Below are 6133 nucleotides of genomic sequence, written 5' to 3'. Positions count from 1 at the left end.
TGCTGGGAAGACATGACTGAAGGTTGCTGTAAGTACTGCAGAGGAGTTATACTCTCAAACAATGAATAAAACCCAGCACTGGTATAAGATATGAATCAGTAACTGTTCTGCAAGCCTTACAATATTTACAATTTATCCTAAAGAACAAATTCCTGGAACAATGCCACCACATGAAAATGCTGGCACCCGCTTCTTAGATTTGTTTCTAGCCCTGTTGGATGCAGGAACAATGCTTGGAAACAAGATTCCTGCGGGGCTGAAAGCACTAAGAACAACAAAGAAAACCTAAAATGTGTTCTTTAAATGATTTCTTGAACATTTATGGTCCACAACAGTACAGTCAGCAAAAAACACAGAGCAATTAAGTATGTGGCAGAGTTTGAACAGCGTTTGCACTACACTCAAAAGTTTTCTGCTTTTGGAATCCCCTCAAATGGAGAATTTCATACTTTGTTTTTCATGTTCTCAAGTCTCTGAAAATTATGTTTTATTTCACTGGGGCCAACTGCAGTGCCGGAGCTGCCTGTCAGTGCCCATAGTGTCTGGTAGTATTCCAGATTCTGTGCATGGCTTCTTAATATGCTGCAAGCCAAGCCATCCGGCTTTGTTGAGAGCGACAGTCTGAAGTGGGAAAAGGGGCAGCAAAAATGTCTTGACAGCTCTCTTCCCTACATCTTCTTCTTGGGCTCTCTTAATGGACAGATTATGTTTTTCACAGTTAATAGACAACACATCCCTGTGCTTTGGTTCCTTCAGATGCATACAGATGAGTTCAGAAGAACTGACATGGGCAGAAATGTGCTACATGTTCACATCCTTGTTACAGTAATTCATTTCTTGATAGCAAACACTTGGCTGGAGCTTTACAACAACAAAAAGGAAAACAAACAAGCAAAAAAAAACAACAGCAAAGACTCAATAAGCCCAAACATTCCTCAAGTCCTAGAAGTCAGTGCAGCAGCAGTGTCATGTAAGCCAAGGCTAACATAAAAACAGTAGAATAATATTTTGGCTGGAGCAGTTTCAAGTCTAGTGCATGGCCCGTACCCAGACTGCTTGCTGTGGTGATAAGTATTATTTACTTAGGGAAAAAAAAAAGATTGCACACTGAAAAACAAATTTGTCAGCGGGGTGTTAAGGACTCAGGAATAGTTGACATTAAGAGGTATGGCAAGTCAAAATCTGTAAAGGAGCAGTCCCAAAATAGGTCTTCTATACATCAGATCATCAGAACTCATCCCTGCGGTCACAGGGTGAACCTAAGAGACACACTGACTACATATCTCAGAGACCTGTGAGACAACACCTGTGTTTAAATATCTGTCACCTGCTCTGATGGTTGCATGCTGAAGCACACACTTCAGACCTCTTCTCCCATTTTTCTGAGTTGCGTGTTTCCATGTTTTGCAAACAGAGGAAACACATACTTTAGAGTTAGCACAAACAACAGCAGCTGATTGCACCAAGAGGGTCAAGATGATAAGCAGGTTCTGAATGACAGTATCAGAGCAGAGCTGGGAAATGGGAGCCATCCACCTGGAAAGAGTCACAGAGGCTGCTAGGAGGGGGTGCCACTGATATCTGTACCTCAAAAAAGCTGCTGTCTACAATAGCTGCAAGGTAACGCTCATCATCTAATTGCCAGAGCTTCATCTCTTGTGACATTATGACCTCTGGCTTTTTTACTCTGTTTTTTACTGCACCGGCATACTAATTTTCAAGGACTTGGTGCATCAAGCTTCAGAAGTTTCTAATGTTGAGCAGGGTGACATGTAGATCCTTAATACCATCCCAGCTCATGCTTACAAGTCACTGAAGACACAGAGATTGAGATTCAGCTCCAGTATTTTATAGCACAAATGTGCTATATGTTAAAACTACTGATAGAGATAGCGGAGCCTGGAGAGCACTTCAGCTGCTCAGGTGCCTACTCCAGGCTAAATGCAGTGAGCATCCGGGCTCTACTGACTGACAATTGGATTTCTGCAGACTACAAAGTTAGTTTGTGTTGTCTGCTTGTGAGCAATGTAGACTGTTCTTCCATTGATTTGAAAATTAAAAAAGAAATGATATTAACTTCAAAGGGAAATTATATGCTAGTGTTTGATATGCTAATGCAAACTTGCCTATGTTTGTAGATAAGAAATCAGTCAGGGTGATCCCATCAGCAGACTATCGTGAATCCTCCTGGAGGCTGGGTCTTCAGAAGTCCAAGCACAGACTGATTTGGGCACGATATGCAGGAATGTCTGTTGAGACTTGGATCTAGGGTGTATAATTCTGAACTCAGTGCACAGAAAACCTTCCAGCAGTTCTCGCTGACTCTAAATGAGCTCTGAATCCATTGCTCGAAGAGCTCTCCACAGTGGTCAGCATGTGTCTTGGAATCTACGAGGTTAACAAGTAAACAACTCTGCTGTTGACATTTTTAACAACAAAAGCAACACCAGTCCAGGAAACTCAAGCCACGAAAAACCCCCTCATATAAACAGATGCAGGAATGATCAACACTTTTCCTGCTCCAGAGGCACATTAAACAACCAGATTTTCAAACTCAGAGTGGGCGAGACAGGATGACACTGTGAGAATGATTGAGCCCTGCAGTTCCCACAACTACAACAGGAGAAGTCAGAAGAGACCGCGGAAAGACACAGATGGAACAGAGGAGACAGATCTGAGGAGAGCTCACTTCCACCAAGGAACAGACAGCTTGTTAGACAATGCCACATTTTTCTGCTAAGGAAGACAATGATGGCCGCATGGGTTAAGATAAAGGAGCTCAACATTCACAATTTTCCTCTGATGGGCAAAGATCTTGCCACACCAAGACTTCCCAGTACATCTTTTCACATATTGAATGACAACACAATAAACTGAAATACAGACCATGAGTTCAGTAAAACTAATCCCATCTGATCTCCGATCAGGAAATTTTAAGAGAGAAATCTGCACCCACTACACAAAATTGTCCGTTTTGGGCAGACATTCCATCTCACTTGTTCTAGAGATATATAAGAATAATATTAATATTTCATACTTAAAATAACAAATTGTGCAACTATTTCAAATTAGTGTAGGCAAATCTTACAGAACTTTTGAGTGCTCAGCAGCACAAAATTAGCTTTGAAGTAGCCTTTTAATTAAGTAGTGAAATAAAACCCAATAAAATAGCAATGGGAAGCTATCTTCATAATTGATCACTATTATATGACTTCCTGGAGCACTGACATCAATTATGCTCATATGTCAAAACAATGTTGGCACTCTGCCAGAGAAGATTCAGGCCAGGGCCAATAATTTATGTCTTTGTATCTCCAGAAATCAGTGAGTGGTTTGGTCAATTTCTAACTGTTAAACGCTAATAATTTAATAGGCAGCATAATGAATGACAAGTCAGTAGCTCTTCTAAGAACTGTCTTGTTGTACGTATAAGTAAAAAGGAATAGACATTCATTTTAACTAGCTTCACTTCAAGCCTGCAGCCACTTGCAGGTACAATAGACCAAGACTTAATAATTACGGAGCTAGATAGTTGTTCAAAGGCCTTTTTCATTCCAGTCTCACATATGTGACCCGTTTTATCAAGGAACCATTCAAGCCTGATGTTGACAAAAAATGAACACTTTTGGTATCTTATGGCACTAATGTGCTTTCTCTCTGCTAACTGGTAACACTTTTTCAGTTACAGAAGATTCGGTGCTTCTTGCAGTGTAATTAATTATTGCATATGAAAAACAAAACACTATCAAAACAGGATATCGAAACCAATCTTTTATCTTACAAACATGAAAACATGGTACAGACTCCTACGTAGAGGTTGCCCTTAGATGCCAATGCTGGCTTGCAGTCCTGCATTGAAGGGCCTGATAAATGACAGCCCACTGAGAGGCTGTTTATGTAACAGATTTATTGGAAACCTTGTCAATAACTTACATGTGTTTTAGATAATTCTGTATTCAGTTGCCAGGAGACTTGTGCTCCTGATGAGATAAAATGAACAGGATATCCTCTATAGCTTTGTCACTTTTTTCACTAGTAAATAAAATCAGAACAAGTGTTATAAAATGCTAAGTACTATAAGCAGGAAAAAAAAGATGAGCACTGCATATTTTAAATAAAGCAACATACAGCCCCCTTTGCCCTCTCCAATTATAAGATGATAAAAGATCACCTTTATAAAGTAGAATGACCGGATTTTGTGGAACGTGGCTGTTTTGGCTCCAAGGTATTTGTAGCATTATAGTATCAGAGCCAGGATACAGCTGCCTTGTGACTAAGATGTCGTTCACTTGAATAAGTGCTATCCAATCACTCGACGTCACCAGACATCTGTTTCCTGTTTTCATTCTTTCTTTCACTGTTATCATTTTATCCAAGTTACCCTTTCACCTGAAAACCACTTGGAAACCTATAGCAAGCAGTGCGTGCACACGCGTGCAGGTATCAAAGAAGTTGACTTAGGAAAAAAATCTCTGAAAGCAATTTGTTCATTTTAATACAAAGAGCAGGAGCAGAAACAAAGTTGCCTTCCCCCCTCTCCTCCTCCCAAAAATACACAATGATACATAAACACTTTTGTCTTCTGGTCTTCACTAATATGACTAACTTCCTTCTTTGCTTCCAGTTAAGTAGCTTTCCTGTTGAGTACCACCACCTCCACATAATACAATTGTGAATTGATTCATAAAAACAGAAACATTATGGCACAAATAAGGGAAGGCAATAAATACTCTTCCCCCTCCAACTCCTTCCCAAATGGAGGTGGCAGCATTGTAACAACAGCAAGGAAAAAAAAAGTAAAAATAAGTATTGCTTGTCATTTAAGTTTCCAAACCTACAATCATCAGGATGCAGAACAGGATACATCTAAAGTGAGAAAGTTATTTACTTCACGTTCAAGTTAACACTCGCTATACTTGTTTTGGCAAGCAGTGTTACTTTTGAGGTGCCAGAAAAGTGTTGTGCACCTTATAAAAAACCAGTGTTAACACCAGTGAGAGCAAATTCCTGCTATTCACAATCCAGTTTTATATTGGTGTTGTTTTGCTATGCTTCACCTATACTTCAGCTATAAATCAGGAGAACGCCCATTATTAATAGCATCTCACACACATTAACAGACAATAGAAACTGAACTGTAAATTGTCAAAGAAAAAAAAATTACTTTCCATTGCTAATCTCTGCATTCTGTGCTAGTTATTCTGCATGAGAACATTTCACTTTGTCTTGTAATTACAGATGTTCATACAGATTGCCAACACCACTTGCTGAGCAAAGCAGAAATCTGAGTTGACAAACACCAGCAAGAAAAAAAAATTGCTACTTCTTTTATTCTCTGAAAGAAAAAGCGAATGCTTTCCTTACTGAAGCACACAAATGAAACTGCAGGTGTTACAAATTAGAAGCAGATTCTGGCACTTGGAAAGCTTTCCCTAGGTGATGGGGTGGTTTGTCTGCTACAGGAAACTATAAGCAGCATTTCCAAAGGCACATAAAAAATTGGAAAGCAAGCGTTATTCTTATGTTCTGGTCTTCCGGACTGCTTCCTGCATCTTGATATCCAAATTATCCCTACTTTAATGCCAAACTCAGCTTCCATTAAAAGTTCAAGTAATTATGAAACATCTCACTAACTTGTGAAGAGTCAGATCAATCACTCACAAACTAACTTAAGATTCTCCTTTCGATTTACTGCGTGGTTTGTCATCCCAAAATGCCCAATCCTAAGCATCCAGATAAAACTTAGGATTGTAATACTTCAGTATTATTGATAAAACAAGCAGTTGTTGGAAAATGTTTACCCACTTTGTATCAAGCTGTTCTTGTTACATACTGTGTTCTACAAAAATAATTCGCAGGTTTTTTTTACAAAACCTGAATTAGTCTCCTACCACACAGTATGACCAAGTTGAAAACTGAATCCTTATTGTATGTTTTGTCCATCACATATGTTCTTCATTCATCCTTCATAATCTAACGTCACTGGATGCACTACTAATATTCATTGTCACTGAATTCTGAGCATGTTTAGCAATGACATTATATCTGCACCTGGACAGCTTTTAAGTTCCATTTGAATAAAAGCAGCTGTTAAGACAGTTATCTTTTGTTTTTGGAATTCAGATGAAGTTCT

The sequence above is a fragment of the Lagopus leucura genome, unplaced genomic scaffold (genome assembly GCF_019238085.1).
Source record: "Lagopus leucura isolate 7727_CA_CO unplaced genomic scaffold, USGS_WTPT01 Super-Scaffold_100002, whole genome shotgun sequence".
Taxonomy (NCBI): Eukaryota; Metazoa; Chordata; class Aves; order Galliformes; family Phasianidae; genus Lagopus; species Lagopus leucura.
Note: the sequence above shows the minus strand (reverse complement) of the source record.